This window comes from Malurus melanocephalus, unplaced genomic scaffold (assembly GCF_030028575.1).
Source record: "Malurus melanocephalus ecotype Western Australia unplaced genomic scaffold, MMel_1.1 scaffold_222, whole genome shotgun sequence".
NCBI classification, from domain to species: Eukaryota; Metazoa; Chordata; class Aves; order Passeriformes; family Maluridae; genus Malurus; species Malurus melanocephalus.
This window is the reverse complement of record NW_026623454.1, coordinates 460,544-478,793: the sequence shown is the minus strand read 5'-3', so window position 1 is coordinate 478,793 and position 18,250 is coordinate 460,544.

Here is an 18,250-nt window from a genome sequence, read left to right as displayed (position 1 = left end):
TTTCCTCCTAACTCCATGAAAAATACTATAGAACAGTGTTATGGAAAAAATAAATTTATAAACCAGTTTTGAGCAATGTAAACACAGACATTGTTAACAGATCCAAATGTTTATTTTTTCAATAAAAATACTCTCAGGTAACAGCTACTAGAATTTACTCTTACCTTTAATTTTCTGACAATCATTATATCTTTACTCCATGTATTATCTTCCTCTTGAATATGTTCAATTATCTACAAAAAAGCCCTGCTTCTTTTAAAAAGACAGTAGTTATGTCATACCTGAAAAGTCACAAGATGGCATTCAGTGGCTGATGCATTCAATATTTATTTTTAAACTCAAGTTTCAAAATATGGGCCTTCAAATATAATAGAAAATAAGGTTCTATTTCCCCACCAAATCTAAACTTTTTTTTTTTTACACATTTATCTTAGTTCTTCTGATTAGAAATATTATAACACATGGTGTTTGTGAGGTAGCATTTAATTTTATTTTTCACGTTTCACTCAGCCTTGAGAATAGCATTCAGAGTTTCACCTTTGGGAAGAAGACTGCATTCTTTTCACTATTTCAGCCAATTAACATAATTTACAAAACAGAACCACTTTCTTATGATGATCAGCTCCAGAGCATCTTCAATTCCCATTTCATTGCTGAAATTTGCTGACTGCAGCTGCCCCACCACCCATTCCCCCTGCCCCAAGTTATATTTTGGGTTCAGTGACTTTCATAGGCAATATGCATTTTTGAATTTACAAACTAAAGACAATTAATTCTGTTTTGCTATTCAGATAGATTAAGAAGTTTAAATACTTTTGTCACACTGATGCATGATCAGTCAGCAGAAAACATTCTTGAGGCAGCACAAGAACTCCTCATAAGAAACCATCTGTAAAAGAAAGAAARGKKRWWKWWYWRSMRKWWKGKYRMYKRARRRKTTKSYWWTWAAAAAATCCRTAAAAAAGTGAAAATGCATTGAAAAATTGAAAAATGCATTTTATGGTATCAGTTAGGAAGCAACAAATAGCTCTGCAAAAGACCTGCAAGTTAATCTTTTTAACAAGTAAAAATTATGAAAGACATAACATTTTCTTTTCATCTCATAATACCTCTGCTGCTTGTATTTGCAGAAGCTGAAATTTTATTTCATATCTTTTCTGGCAGGCACAGCTGCACAGAAGACAAGTCTATAAGAGATAAATACAGAAGTGAGTTCCGTAAAACTGAAACCCCCAGCAAAAATTTAGCTGTTGCGCAGGAGGCATATAATCAGACCTCCTCTCAAGAAAAGGTCAGATAGAAGATGAAGACATGAGAAATGTTTACCTTGTAAGAAGACTTTAACAAAGCAGKCTAATTTCTTATAAAAGAAATTGTTACAGCATGACAGCCTGAGAAAATACCTGAAGTAAATCTACTGCATTTAAGCTTTTGCCTCTTCCCATCGCTTTTCAGAGCCTCTGCAGTAACCAAGATTAGCACTGAAAACAATGATTCACATCCCCTTTACATCTTCCCTGTGTGTAGGAGATTTTAGTCTTTACTCTTGTTTTCAAAGAACTCTTGTTTGTATGAACTGTACTTACACAAAAATTGGGGGTGGGGGTGTACTGGGAAGATCCAATTAGGACAGTGTCCCTGTTTTATCCAAACATGGTGTGACACAGAACACAAACACAGATGACATTTGTAATAAAGAGCTTGCTCCAGAGCTGGCCTTTAGGAAGATTGCATCTGTCAAACAAGAAGAAATTATAGGGTTCCTATGTAGTGCCCCTATATTCCCTATATAGTGGAAGACCACTTCTTCCTGAAATTTAGCCTCATCAGAAATAAAGTCTGCAAAAATCTGAACATTTATCACCCTTTGGTCTTTGCAGCAGAATGAGTGAAGCTGTCATATTCATATTTCACAAACATTTGTTACCAAGTTGCAATGATGAAAGCTATTTCATGAGGGAATGCCTCACATTTTGTGTGCTGAACCCAACCCAAGTAATTAGAGCCAAGCCTAACTATTTCTAGTTTTTTARAAGTGAATTCTACTTTTGTGAATGTTGTCAGTTGTGTAATAAATGCAGACTAAATAAATAAAATTTCATTTTTATTAAATTCTGTCACATTTCTCACTGTTGAACTGCTTTTTTATGGACTTTTTTTTTTTGTTAAACCAGAGACTCTGCTAATGAAAAGTTGTCCAGCGCCAGCAACAGAAATTTTAAGATGGGACCCTCCYAGTAACAGAGGTGATAGGGTAAGAGTAATCCCTGATGGTTTTAAAGTTCTACCTTTACAAGGATAATAAACACCACCAAGAATTTCCCTGTGGTTAAATTTTCATTTTTTCTCTACTAGTTTGTCAGGCATTAGATGTCATAACTTGCAAAAATATTGTGGGGGTCAGTGCATGAGACTGAACTAAAATTCTAACATTTTAGTTAAAATGTAGCATTAAATCATACTAAGAATCTATTTTCTTATTTATTTAGATTAAATTAATTAATTTTTATTTATTAATTTCAAAATTTTAATTACTTTTTAAGATTAATGTTAAAGTTAGAATTTAGATGAAAATTTGCCACACCAAAGTGTTCCATTGGAAAACATAAAATGTAAGACACCTTTATGGRACATCCCGAATTCACAAAGTAACAAGGGTTCTGCAGGATATCTTTGTTTTGCTGATGCACAGGTACAATACATGAGCTGTTGAAGAGCATCCGAGGTGGTAAATAGCATCAGTTAAATAATTCAGACAACATTCTGGGCAAATTGAAATACCCACAAAGATGCACAATTACCTGGTTGTGAGGAACACATCTGACTCCTCTGTATTCTAGATCTAAAAGAAAAAGCTTAGGAAAATGTAGGAAATTGTGGGACGTGGATTACTGATGAATGATAAAACTATCACTAATTTAATGAAGAAAATTTGATTGACTGTGGAAGCATAGTTTTCTTCCTCACCCTTATACATTTTCCACTTCTGTGCTACAAAGTTTATTTTATAAAATGCTTGTAAGTTTTTGAACAATTGCTCAGCCTTAAAAAAATATATTAGGCCAAAACTGTGAATAAGATGACATCTGGGTAGACACACACAAATGAGGTTATGTGATAAGAAGAGGAGTAGAGCTGTTCCTTGTATAAAGCACTTTGTCTTCACTGAATCCCATTTTCTACCATTTTTATTATATATTGAGGTTTACAACACTAATCTGATGGGCACTGTYTCTTTTGACTTCATATCAGCTCACCCAATTATTATCAGTATCTGCATTGAAAAATGTGAGGAAATMTTTATTACTGATTTTTAAAAGAATAGACTTGAAAGAATTTGCCATGTTAATTATGAACAATGATAATTCCATGCTCAGGATTTTTATCTGTTTCAGTATCCAGTCTTCATTAGCTTTCAGATGGAAACAAACTGACAAAGATCAATCCTATGTTTTTTTTTTTGTGTACTCACATTTCCAAATCTTTTCTGAGGAAATTTACATACATAAAAATGGAAAGAGCAAGGTTTTTACCGAAACTAACTTGGGTCTGACTGAGTCACAGTAATTTTAAATGTTGGCTTTGTATTAATAATTCTTTTCCTTGATCTACAAAAAAAAGCTCTCTGCTCAATTAGGGGGTATTGCATTTAAATGAACTGCCATGTAATTATCTCGACCTTAATTAATAACACATGAACTGTGTTATTCCTAATGAACCAATTGGTCTCCAACACTACCACTGTTTTGATATTCATTTGTCTTAAAAATAGTTACTGAATATTCTATTGATACCTCTCCCCATGTACTTTTGAAAACCTCTGACAATTAATGAACTACTTTAGATAATTTCTTCCTGCACTATAATAACTTCTCACAGTTATTTTAAGGGAAATAAAGTCACTCCTCAAAGCTGCACAAGGTTCTGCATTTGATATTCCCAGCACTTATGCCAATGCTCTGCTTTCACTTCTCTTTATCRTGACCACTCCCTTCTCTTTTCAGCTTTCTTAGAAATTGTCACACAAAGTGTTCTGCCAGTATTTGAAAATGTGTGTCTGTATATAGAAAGAGTGAAAGAGATCACAGAAAAATATCTTAGTAAGCATTTCAGCCTTCTCCTTGGCATCTGTTATTTGCATTCTTTTCTTGGAAGGATTATATCTTCATCTAGCAGAATATGATTGATTAACTGAGCAGAAGGGATATTTTGTGTGTGTCAGTGCTTGGAAATGCCATAGTCTGTGTCTATTCTCCTGTTAGTTCCTTTTCTCACATGGCTTAATGCAAAATGCCAGTCTTTGCAGGGGCCTGCCATATTCTCATATTCTCTCTAGTTTCATCATCATTCTGGAATATTACCTTTCTTTCATTAAAATAGGATTTTATTACTTATGGGAAAAAGATGTACATATCRTTTTGTAAAATATCTCTATATGAGAGGTCATAAAATATTTTCATATGAGTCTTATTCTCACTGGAAAAGTGAGATGAACATGGACCTGATTTATTCATCAACAGAGTCAACATAGAAAGAGCAGCAGCAGTGAAAACTTCCATAAAACCATGAACATTGATCAGTCTGCCTAAWGATGTGATTCCTTCAGGTTTTCTGAAATTTATTCTGGGTCTATGAGAAATTTGCTACTAGTTGTCACTCAGTTTGATTGTCCTTGTATGATTTCTTCAGAGGAACAGTCTTGAAGACAAAGTGTAAGTATAAATGCATTATGAGCATGTTAATTCCCCTGTAAAAAAATTCACCATCATTCCCATGTGGATATGGGTTTAATCCCAATTTACTTCATTCYTTTATTGAGTATATCAGTGTTATTATTTATTTCCCTTTTCCAATTGCAACTTAGATAACTCCTGGTTTTAATATAGTCATGTCTAAACTAAAAATTAATAAAATTACATGTTTGTTATTGTATTCACACTATGAGGGATAGTGTGGGCCCGTCTACTATCCAGAGCAAAATGTGGTCTTTTCAATTAAGTAAAAAAAAAAAAAAATTAAAAAAGATAAATCAGATTTGTGGGTTAGTACATCCACTTTAAAATCTTTCTGGTTCTACGGAGTAAATAAATTCCTAAATGTAAAACACTTCTAACTCCTGTAGTTCTTAGTCATGTCCCTGGGAAAGCTTTTGTGATGGGCTTATTTCCTTAGGGAAATGATAGGAACTCAGAATAACATCTTGGGCTGTCAGCTGTCTCTTTTTCAATGTTGCAAGCATTAATTGTCAGAACCACAAACTGTTCATATAGCTCACATTATAGATTTAATTTATTTCATGTGCACAGCTTGAAAGTATAATTCATAACCAAAAGTGTTGGGTAAATTGGGGGGGAATTCACATCAACTAATTTAAACCAAGATAATTGTCCAATTAATCATTTGGATTCCTACTAAAGTCAGTGGAGAAAAAGGGGTATACCAGAGGTTGATTCACCCCATCTGTCCTTCTCACATATCTCAAGAGTAGGATGAAATCATTTCCAATGTGGTTAYCACTCTTCCCTGCTCTGCTGCAGCACTTGCTTACACATCTTGTAGATCACTGAAACTGAGAGAAATCATTTTAACTTTCACTCAACATGTCAGAAAAACAATATTTATATTGCTGAATATTTATATGCTTATGTTTTGAAACCTCAACCCTTCCTCTCTCTGCAGTTAAAATTTATTTGAAGAATAGGTGTGGATAAAAACTAAAGCAAATGARTGTGTCACATGAAGCTCTTTGCTTGAATTTTGTGACATCTAGATTTTTTGTGTTTCATCTCCATCATTTTTTGTTTTATCTTCCTGAGTGCTCATAGAAACCAAGCAGCAATGACATGTTTTATATGATAAGAACTGCTATCATGCCAAGGCACCATATTCTTAGACCTCTCACAGCAACCACTAATAGCACAGGATGAGTCTGGTCCTTCATAATTTGGATTATTTTTTTCAATTGTTTAAAAAAATCCAATCCTAAATATTGAGTTATTTCTGTACATAGTGCAAAATATTTTCAGGCTGACTAAAGCTTATTAGATTCCAAAACAGAGGAGTGGAGAATTTCTTAATTTTCTTTCCTTTCCATTTCTTTCTGATCCCAAGTAGGGCTTTCAACTTGACACCTGACTTAAAGGCGGATTCACCCTCCTGCCAGATTCAGTAGGAGGTGGTGGTGATGAGATTTATCAATCAGAGGGAAGACATGAGACCTTATCATCACAGTCCTTATCATGAAATTGTAACTAAGCAACAGCTCACATTTCTCCTGTCAATAGTTTTTCAAGCTGAGACCTGAAAGAAACAAAAATATATGCAAACATCTACTCTAAGAGAAAAGTAAATTTCAGCTGGAAAAATCCTATTAACCATCTGATATCTTGTTAGGATTTTACCAGATGATAGAGAACCATTTTTAAATGGAAAACCAGTTACATTGCTGCAAACTTTGAGTAACAAGCTCAGCGCAAAAAGTTTGAAACACAAGAGAAAAAAAATAGTCTTCTAACAAACGAGTACAAAGCACTGTCACCGAGTTGTAACCCAATGTCAATTAAAACCTGTTTGGTGTATTTAGGGAAACAAAACCATGAAATAACTTGATGGCTTTGTAAGTAGCTTCTTGTGGACAAAAAATTTGAAAGGAGGTGTTTCTAATGTATAATTCACCAAGGTAATACWTCTGGTGGCTGGAATTTAAAATTAAATAAGCTGAATATGGAAATAACTAGATAGGTATGAGATAGAAATCTGTCCATGGTACCTGTGAGTATAAATGACTTATTCACCAGTTGTAACAGCYTCTACAGTGGATTCTCTACCACCTAAAAAGTTTTAACTCGTGCCTTCTTGAAAAATATTATTTTGGGCTTGTTACTTCAGATAAATTTCTACAAACACATAATTGTATAAAAAAAAACCAGTAACAAACAGGGTAATTGTAATAACCAGGGTTGTCATGGGAGGGTGACCTGTGSACCCAGTGAACAAGGCACTGCTGCCATCGGTGTGGGAAAGTGTTTCTCTGTGTCACAAGTGAGACACACATGAGTCTGTGCTTTTTGGGAATGCCAGCTCACCCTCACTGCTGGTTGGAACATGGAGCCTCATGTTTACAGCCTGCCAGATTCAGCAGTCCCTAACAGTATAAGGCAGTTGAAAAAAAAATACAAAATGAATAATTTAAAAAATGCAGTATTGACTTTAACTCACATTTTAAGCATATATGAAGAGGGTGCTTGTGTTAATATCTTCCTGCCARTTCAGGCCTAATGCCACAGACTGCAGTAAAAAAAAAAAAGACAACTCAAAATTAGCTGCTCAGAAATGAAGGTGGGAATTAGTATTCATAGCTTAGGGTTTCCAAAGAGACCTCAGTGTCATGTGAGCTAGTGATGTTTATAAAATAAAATACTGTAAAAATCCTATTAGACCCCTTCTGTCCTTCCTTCCCTTGCTTCTCTCTTGCCCCCCCCTCTCTTGGCCAAAACAAAACAATGAATGTAAAGCCTTGCAGTTTGTTTTAAGAAGGATTACCTGTTATTACCACAAACTCTTAGCCTGCACTTCCCTATTTTTCCTATTGTGTTCAGAACAGTCACTTATTATTGACAGGTAATTTATCCTAGTTTATATAATAAAACTAGTTCTGACTGCATTTCATTTCTCAAGAAGACCTTGAAACTTTTTGTCTCATTTTAAACTCCCTAAGACCATAATGWGGCATTTTGTTAAAAATCAGTGAAAGACTTAACATTTTTCAAAAATCCAATGAAGTATATGTCTTGTGCATTTATCAAGGACAAGAAATAGATTTCAAGACTCAGAATGTTCAGCTTACAAAATTAACACACCAGGACATTTTTAAAAACTGAAAATGAAACAAAAAACAAAACCMAAAAASYAACCAAACAWAAAAAAACCCAAAACCTGATAAAACCAGACTTTTACTTATAACTTTATTATGGAGCTTTATGTCCTGAAAATAAAATGGGATGTTTTATTTTATGTAGGTTCAAGGATCATTTCTATCAAAAGTACTTTGGTGAAGTCATTCCAACATTCTGTCACATCAATTAGTTATATCCCATAATAGTCMATGCATTTGCAGCCAAAATGTACATATGAAATAAAGAATTTAACTTACTATTTTCATACTTCCTGTGCAGTTTTATAGTTTGTTTTCCAATTCCAAAAGTCTGAGACAYCACTTAACTTTGTTTCTACATACATCATCGTGGCAGAAAAAAATAGAGAGTAACAGACAGCAGATAATCTAAGCAAATTAAAACTGAGAAATGCAGTTAGAAAAAAGGAAATTAAAATTTCATCCAGCATGTATCACTCAATCTCTAAACTCCACCAGGGTACATTAGAATGACAAACTGAGAAGTGATGAGCTTTGTACCCTGGCCCAATTAAAAATGACAAATAATAGATTGGTTAAATCTGATTAGTTATATTCATACCAGTTTGGAGGAATATTGGGAAACTCCCAGAAATCTATCCATCTTTTCCAGTTTTCTGCTTATTTCTGTTGTCAGTTATGTGACTCTTTTTCTATCTGAACAGAAAGCTGCTGCGTGTTGGAATTTTACTGAATGTGATGTAGAGTGATTGCTTGTCAGGGCTGTTGTTGGATGGTGGCACATCTCAGTTATTACTGCCATGAGGTTTGTTTTCACATTCTTTTGAGTACTTGGAATTTTCCTCAGGAGAAAAAAAATGGGCCATTATCACAGCTTCTGTTATTGCATCTGGCACTATTACTACTCAAGCATCTCCATCAAGTTTCATCCAAAAATAGCAGAAAAAAGAATTATATCCAGCAGCTTCAGATGACTTTTTTTTTGTCCTATAGTTTAGGATGGAGAGCCTGAGCTGGCAATCCAGTGCTGAAGCAGTGTACATCACCTCTTGTCCTGCCCTGGCAACCTCCTTTTGGACCCCACAAAGGAGTGGTTGTGAAAACAATCCCGAGATGTTTTAAGAACAGCAGCATCTTTTATATGCCATCCTCCTCCTTGGTGTCCTTTCCCTGCTGCAGCCTCCACAAACACTGGAAGAATGGAAGGCTGTGGCTCTGGGAAGGAAATCTGTCACTTCTGCACTMCAGATTTTCTGTACAGCAGTTGAATGCTGAACAGGCACTGCAAATCTACTTCTCAAGGACATTGGATGCACAAGGCTTGCTCTGGAATTCTGTCTTATTCACACATTAATACTACAGAATCTGTGAAAGACACAGGAATACATTGCACTTCTTGAAATCAGTCTTATTGCATATGCACAGTGAATCACCATTTGGTAGGAAAAATAGGGAATATTCCTCTCTTCCATGAGACAAACACAAGGCATATGAAAGCATACACTGGTGGTTGAAATGAATAATGTTTAAAATACTAGTTATATTATCAAAGCTTAGTATTTTAATATGAACCAGACAATTCCCATTTTGATGGACTTTGGTTTTTGGGGTGGATTTTTAAAAATCRGTATATTCCAGAACACTGGTACCCATTCCATATTACGACCAAAGTTGAAGTAGTCTGTAAGGGAAAGTTCTGAGAAAGTTCTGACTAAAATTCTATGAAGGTAAGGTTTTCTACTCAAAATGTATCCTGCTTTCTTAGAAGTGAAGTTCACAATTTCTGTGCCTGGAATTGTTTTATCAGTTTGTTCACAGTGGGTTGAGTGTGGTTCTGCAGTTGTTTTGGCCAAAGGGCTGCCAAGGCAGGAAGGATTCCCTTGTTCTGCCTGTTCCACTGAGCCAGGCAGACCCTGCAGAGGGAGGTGGGGATTGTATTTTCCAGGAGGAAAGCCTGGGGGGTGAGAGAGCAAAGGTGGTCCTGCAGTGCAGASGGAAAATTAGAGCAAACAGGGGATCTGGAGCATCAGAAGACATTGAAAGATGTTTGAGATGAAAAGATAAAACTTAATCTGTGTAAATAAGAATATAGAACTTGAATTCAGAAATAAGCAGACAAACTTAGAGGGGATTTTTAGGGAGCAGGACTCAAGAGAGAAAGATACCTTAGGGGATGCATCTGTCAGGGAAGCATGAAGTGYTCTTTAAGGCCAGATGTATTCTTCCACCCAGAAAATCTGGGGATTTTTCTGTTTGAAAATTATCTTTCTTAATAAAATTTAGCTTTGCTCTTTGAAAATGTTTTCAGTGCTTTTGCACTTTTGGAAAGAGATGCAAGCAGACTTTTCTCAATTCCCTAGGGTGTTATCACAACCACAGAAAAGAAAGTTCAGCAGAATGGGATAGTCCAGGATGTAATTTATCACAGTTCCATGTGCACAAGAAGTATTCACTTGACTTTATATGAAYGATTCGCCCACTTATGTTTCCCAAGAGGCATAGCAGTACAGACATTACTGGCATTATCCTCTTTGTGCCAGTGGAAGGTACAGCTGAACMGAAGTCAACTTTCCTGAGCAGAAATTAAACTTAGAAAAAGACTGGGGTTAGTGTTTATTCATGCTTTGGATCAAGCAATTTTGAACCCTTAAAAGGAATCAATTTCTTATTTAAAAAACCCTAAAGATATTGAAATTTTGTAAGTCAAATGACATGTAGGAAATAAATGGAAATAAGACTGCAACAAAGACCAGAAATCCCTTACTGGATGCAGAGAACTCAAATGGATTCAAACCAGATCTTTTTTTGCAGCCAAAGAGACAGGTATTAGCACAGTGGCAGAAGCTTCTCAGATAAGCAACTCAATTATATCAGGATTATCATAAGCCAGTCTTAACAAAACTAAAAATGAACTCATGTCAGCATAAACCTGCCAAAAATGTCACTAAAGATCTTCCCAATGACAGTTTAATTAGTATGCCAGGAAGTAAAGTTAGACTAAAAAAAAACTTGTGATCAATTTTACAGAGGAATAATTGCAGCTGTTCACATTTAATCCTTTGCCTTTCTAAAACAAGTAGAACAGATTGAAAGGGTGGTGATTGGATCTGTAACTTTTATTTACCAAGCAATGCATCCTTCACGAGTCAGCRGGCAGGTTCGATTCCAGGACAGTGAAGGAAACTTGTTCAAATGGGCTTGAATAATTTCTTCAAAGTGCTGAGGAAGCTGTGTGAGGAAATTATGGGATATCTCAAAGCAATACACCTCTTGTGATTTGTCCTGAGAGATGGCAAAAGGGGCTGTTTCCTACTCATCCATAAGAAATGTGTTTTCCAGGCTACAGAGTTTTCCTCTCTGCTCCCTCCTCCACATGGCAGATGAACCTGCCCACMACATCACCAAACTGAAACAGATCTTTCATATGGATGGAAAGCAACAAGACTAGAAACATGGAGTGTAGCATATCTGTAAGACTGAGCAAGTGTCTTTAGTTAGGCATTATAAAAAAAAAAAAATAAAGAGAAAGGCATAAATCTCAGTGAAGTCAATGGAATTACTTGTCCTTAAGTTCTGTGGGCTGCTTTAAAAATCTCACTGTGAATGTTCATGACCTAAATTTCTGAAGTTATGCATGCAAGGTGAAGAAGGGAAGTTTAGGGATTTTTTTGGAAACTAGGTAATATTTTTCAGCATCAACCATCTAGCTAGAATTGTCATCACTTAATTTAAATGGACAGAGAAAGATCCAATTTTTTTGGTCTGACTCTGCCAGACCAAGTRAAGTTTACCTGGGAGCAAAAGTGTGATTTACATGTTGATCTCAAAAGAGTTCTTGGGATTKAAATGATTGTTGCTTCTGGCAGGTTAAGCACAGAAAGATGAAATAAGTGGGACAAGCATCTTTTAGGTGGGATTTGGATAACACAAATGCCTGACAGTATTAAAATCTTACTAGAGGACAGTATATTTTATCTGCATTGTTTTCCTTGGAAAGGAAAATGATGGAGGATGATAAAAAGAGCTATCCCAGAACAGTTCTACTGAATTAAAAAACTCGTGCCTATGTAACYTCTCACTGTACTTGTTCATTTAACAGATAGAGATAATGATCCCAGAGAAGCGTGGCTGAGAATCATAACCAAACTCCTCACAGAGGTGTTAGCTGCTTCTTGAAAAACAATTTGATTGTGGGGTGTCCCATAGGCTGCTGATAACATCAAAATCCCCTTGAATCGGGTACTCAGAGAAATCTTTGTTTCCCAAAAAGATTCAGGATTAAGAGAACTGAACACAGTTCAGGAATTGTTAAATTCATGGCTTTTACTTGCCCCTTGTATTTTTTATTTATTCATTATTGGGAGAGACATGCAAGGTAGTGGGGAAAGTTTAAAAGAGTAGAAAAGCATCAGTGCCTGGAAAAGAAGAATATCCAAGTGAAAAACCTGAAAAATCACAGAATCATAGAATAATTTGGATTGGATAATTTGGATTTTACAAGTCATCTAGCCCATCCCCCTTGCATTATGCCAAAATTTTCTCTATCTGGAATTAAATGGGAGAGCAGGGCATACCTAACCAGTGACTTATCTATTATTTTAGATAACTACAGAGAAAATTGCYCTGGGCACATCACTTTAAGGCAGCTAAAGAATTGCATGTGCATGAACTGTGGAAGGATATAGTACAGGAAGATTAGGCAATTTTTTTTAATATCTATTTTTGTTTGTTCTTGCTGGGAGTTGAGACTGCAAGTGCTTAATTTCCTGATTCTTAAAGACTCATTTCTTGCTCCACTTTCTTTTCAGTAGTAATTTTTTTTTTTTCTTCTCTGAACAGAGTCTCAGGACAGAGAGTTTCACGGACTAAAAATGTATTAGGGGGAATCCATATTTCTTCTTCCAGTTCTATGCCATATTTATGAGTAATTCTCACATCCTTTTCTCTCAGTTTGATCGCTTCTTCAGAGTTCYTTTCTCTTTTGTTATAACTCTGCCCTCATTAATTAGTTTGAAAAATGACTCAGTAAGGAGTTGGGCAGTGGTGTGATGGGTTTTTATTTTAGTATAATTTATTCTCATTTGAGTGGCTTTAACTTAGCCATGGGAACCCTGYTCAGCTGACTTTCCATTCACTCCTCTGCAGCTTCAGCTCAGCATTTCTGATGTTAATGTGTACATAACCTCATTGCAGAATTGAAACTTTATTATTTTGGGTGTGTTCCATGTGCCAACGATACTTCTCACTTTGTCCAATTTCACAGACAAAGTTTAATTGGCTTTCTAGGGTTTCTAATGACCACATCGAATAGGCAAGCCCGGGGTCCATCTGCAGAAGGACAATTCAGAACAAAATAGTAGAGTTTGCCATGGATCACAGAAATTCCATCTTGTTTCCACTAAGTATTTAGTTTGGAAAAACATTGTTGAACAGTTTTGTAGCTGCAGTTAGTGAGCTATAGCATATTGTGTTTCTTTTCACATGGGAAGAATTTGTTTTTATCATAGATGTAAACCACATGCTAATCCTTTTGATGGCTGGCTCTCAATTTTTAGAATGACCTAATATGAAACTTCTAGTTACAATAAATTCTCAGTCTGGAATAATACATGGGAAAATGCAGGATATTATGTATTTTCTAGCATAAGGAACAATATTAATATTGGCCTGAAAAGATAACTCTRTTCTAAAAAGTCTTGACAGTTTTGCCTGTCTTTCATAATGTCCTAGAGACTAAAGGATTCATCAAATTTATTTTAAAATACTTTGAAGTTACTGTAAGTAACTTAAAAAACTCAATGAAAAAATTACCTCAATGAAAAAAACAATCACGGCTCTAGAGATCATATTAGTAAATATTAGCAAATAAACACAACCTTTTTTTCAGGAAAAYCATCAAAGTTGCTGCAAAATTCCCATTATTGCTACCAGTTTTATTGATATTTCTGAAATATTAAATTAAAGATTTTGCAGATCTGTTGCACTCACTACAGTGAGAAAGATTAAGCTAAGATGGTCTGATATCCCTTTTAGGAAAACGATCTTAAGGAACTCATATCCACTTTTGCATTACAAAAATAAAACACACAAAATGTGTCACATTATTTAAGCTTTGACCATCTCCTCCTCTTATTTCCACAGAATTGTTTAATGACTTTATGTCTGTATGCATCAGAAAGTCACTTGAGGGGTCGTAGAGGAAAYGTATCATCATGTACTGGAAAGGCTTGCTCTGTCACAGTGCATTATTTTATGGTTAACTGATGTTGATTTCTAAGGTTGCTTGTAGTTTAAAAGAGCAACATTCTCTCATAGGGAAACAGAATAAATAAATTGCTAAAGCAACCATATGTCACATCCTCTTCTGCTTCTCTTTAATTTTTTTTCCCATCCAAAAGATTCGTCTCCTGAAGCACAATCTTCTGACCTTTAGGAAATTAAATAAAAATGAGGAATTTCCCKCCTCCCCACTTGGAGCATGAAAAATGTGCCTATAATATGAAGTAAAATGGATTAAAATCCTGCTTAATAAATTATCAAAACCTCCAGAATGCTTCTGACAAAATCTCCTAATTGTCTTTTCCATCATTTGGGGTTCTGTGCAATTAAGGAATGCTTAAAAAAATAAAAAATTTAAAATAGATTTCTTAATGGATTACAGGCCAAATCTATCATTAAYGCATACAACACCTTTTTCGTCTTCACCACAGGCTGGTCTTTCTGAAATAATTTGATGACACAAAAAAAAATTGGTAATGCTGCAAAAATAAATCAAACTGCATTTTAAAAACTATTTGAGCTGTTTCCTGTAATCTTTGYCCTGTCAGAGCCATGGGCAGTGTTGCAGAGTTGCAGCTTCCTTTTCAGGGTGGTTCTTCAGAGCCACCAATAAAACCATTTACAGCCCTCACAAAATATGTTCATGTTTCATGTCCTTGCTTTACATGYTGAGTGGATAAAAGCAACCTGATTAACAGGCTTGATTATCTTTGTATGGATTTCCACACCACGGGAATCATTTCAAAACTTATTTTTCAAAGACATCGGTACATTTTTGACACTGTAAATTTTGACAAATACTCCTGTGGGCTTCTTCTGGTGACAGATGTAAAAGTTGATACCTAACTAACAAAAGAGGGATCTTTTAGCTCCTTGAAGAAAATGTAATGGGATGAAAAAGAAAAAAAGAAAAAAAAAAAAAGAAAGGATTTTTAGTGGAAAATACCCTTCACCTGCTAAAATATATGTCCAGTGTTTGACTGACAGGAAGATTACCAGATTTTGAAGTAAGCCAGTTCATTGCACACTCTATCAATAAAGTTCCTGCAAAAAATTAGGAATTAAGACAGAAAGAYGTTGCTACAGGCAAGAATGAAACCCTTCTTCTTTTCTTCTGTTGAATGATACCTAAAACCCATAGCCAGGATTTTTATTTTTTTTTTAACCAGCACTAAATGGTGTGGGTTTGTGCTTTGAAATCGACAGGATTTTGAAACAGCATTGATTGTGTGGTTTCACTACCACTTGACTTTTTTCTCCTAAAAACCTGCAGTGTGCAGAGAGAGGATTACTTACAGATATATCTATGAAATCACCCTTCATCTACAGAGGACTTCCTGAAAAGGGTCATGTGAAAACAAACCAAAACTGTGCTGCTGCCTAGGGAATTTACTAATGCATTACATGTGAAACAAGCTCTCCTCAAAATGAAGAAATACAAGAAGCAGAGGGCCTGATTATTACAAAGAAGTCACCTTGTGCCTTRTGGAAGGCAGCGTGAACATGTGCCATATTCCGAGTGGGATGGATACAGTTAATCCACATCCACCCTGAAAATATCACGCACACATTGCTGAGGAAGGAGCAGGAGAGGAGCAGGCAGAAGGAACATTCATGTCCCTGCACTGGGAACTGTGTTTAGGAGCTGGGAACTGAGAAGTGGTGATGGGAGTGGGGCTGTCACCTTCATCTGTTCTGGAGTAGATGATCTTGGTGGAGAGTCCTTGTCCTGCACGGCTGCCACCTCCCCTTCCTCCAGAGAGCGAGGGTTGCTACTGCAACCACTGGTGACCAAGGGATACCCCCAGGGGGACACACAGAGCAGGTCAGAAACATGACATTTGCTCTGTGTGACCTTAGCAGACAAGGGCCACAGCTACACTGACCTTTGGGAACATGGTGGCATTAACCTTAGCTTACAAAAATGTCATGTAAGTCTCTTAAGCACAGTATCAAGAGGGAAGAATTTTTTTTTCTTTTTCTTTTTATCCTTTTTTTTTTTTTTTTCTTTTTCTTTTTCTTTTTCTTTTTCTTTTTCTTTTTCTTTTTCTTTTTCTTTTTCTTTTTCTTTTTCTTTTTTTTTTTTAATTTTTTTGCCAGGAGGTTTGCAACAGATGTTGTTAACTATGTTTTGTGCAAGTGTTTCATAAACAAGAAAACATTGCGTCCAGGAAAAGACTCTTGGAGAATTTTTATTCTTTTTTGCCCTCAAATAAGATTTATGATTTCACGGATAGGAGTTCTGAACTGTAGTTTGCACCCCCCCACTCCTTAATGTTAATATATATATATATATTAATGTTAATATATATATATTTAATAATATATATAATTTATATATGGCATTATAGGGGGAAGCATTCATATACTTTTGAATATTACCACTCGGCCTCCTTTGTTTAAATCTAATTCCAGAATCTCACAAAAAGACAATAATTTTTCCAAATAAATGGTCTTACATCCAGCCTACAAAGAGTGGGAGAAGAATTCATGGAGCTAATTGGGACTGTATGTGCATTCCTTCTGAAGCACATGTATTTTCCTGAAATAATTTGATGCTTTTCTAGGTTGCAAGGCTTCTGAAGATGCTCCTGACTGCCTAACTATCTACAGCTTTCCCTGAAGAAAACTTCAGACATTATGTCAGGTGAGATCCTCCAAGTGTAAACCATGTCTTTGTTCCATCCTGTTTTCAGGAATAAAAAGCYTGTGATGCCCAGGAGTGCAGCTGAATGTGCAACCATTTCCACACAGTGAAAAAAAAATGTGTCACACGAAAAGGGACAGCATCCACAGATCAGATYAACTGCAAGCACCTTCAGGATGACTGAGGTATTTGATTTGGATGCAATTTTTAAAAATTTTCTTTCATGGACAAATTAGAATTCAGTACTGAACACCCCCCAGTTGTGTTTGCGTTTCCTCTTGCTCTCTTCCATGATGTGAAGTTGTGCATGGCCCATTAGATGTTGTGCATTGCCCAAATTTTAGGGCAACTCGTCTGCTTTGACCAGCTGGGAGGAGTTGTTCTGTCTCCCTTTGATCCAGCACTCCTCAATCAGCCACAAAGCTTGTGCACCAGGGAATCTGCCAGCAGATYCTCAAAATTATTCTCTTTTCCATAATTATTGAGCATCCTCAAAGTGCCTTCATTTGACTTTTTCATTGCTTTTTATTGCTAACAATAACTGTAGATGCTTTCATATCTGTTGTGGTTTGTTCCCCTTGGCTCTCTTTCATCCCCACACTCCTTTTTATATGGATAAATCAGCTACCAAGAGACAGATATGTTAAGCCGAATGTTTTTATTAGAAAAATRCATTTGAGTGCTTGAATTGTGTTGCTTTTTCAGCTCTGATAAGGAAAAGCACCCGCAGTGTGGGAAAAGCTTCATCATCTGCTATTTCTCACTCTTTGCTGCATTTAAATTATGTAAGAGTCTGCTTCCACCTCAGTCTACTGCACCCTGCTTAGCAGCCTGCATGACTCTGCAGTTAATTCTTGCAGCTACTGTAATTCCCTCTTAAAAAAATTTTGGCAGTTCACCCTGCTGAAAGGGGTATATCTGGAAATTGCCTTTYCTGCAGTTTCACAATATATGTGATTATCCGATTTAAGCCTGAGGATCATACTCAAATTGAATTTCCATACCTGACTACTCGCTTCTGTCTGCACTTTCATTTCTTGTGGCTTCTTCATGAAGCAGCAAGTTTTGGATACAAAATTCTGAAAAGAGATTACTGAGGATAGCTAAACTCAAATCAACACAAGAGCTGAGTGAAAAATGGACATGAACATTCACAAGTCTCATAAGRTAAAAATTTCTCATGCAGTTCAGTATCTTCCAGAAGAGATTTGAAGGTCAAATTTTCTAAATAATTTTTCTGGCAAATAATCTTAGGATAAGCCTTATCAAACCAGAGTTTGTGAGACATTGTGTGTGCAGTAGCACACCCTACTTTCCTCTTTCAGRAGGCAAAGAAGCTGTCAAAAGTCACCCCAGTGAAATCAGAGAGTTACCCAAGGTTCAAAATAAGAAAGGACTGAATTTTAGAATATGTGAATTGCACATCATCCTGTTTGGGGGATTGCCACAAG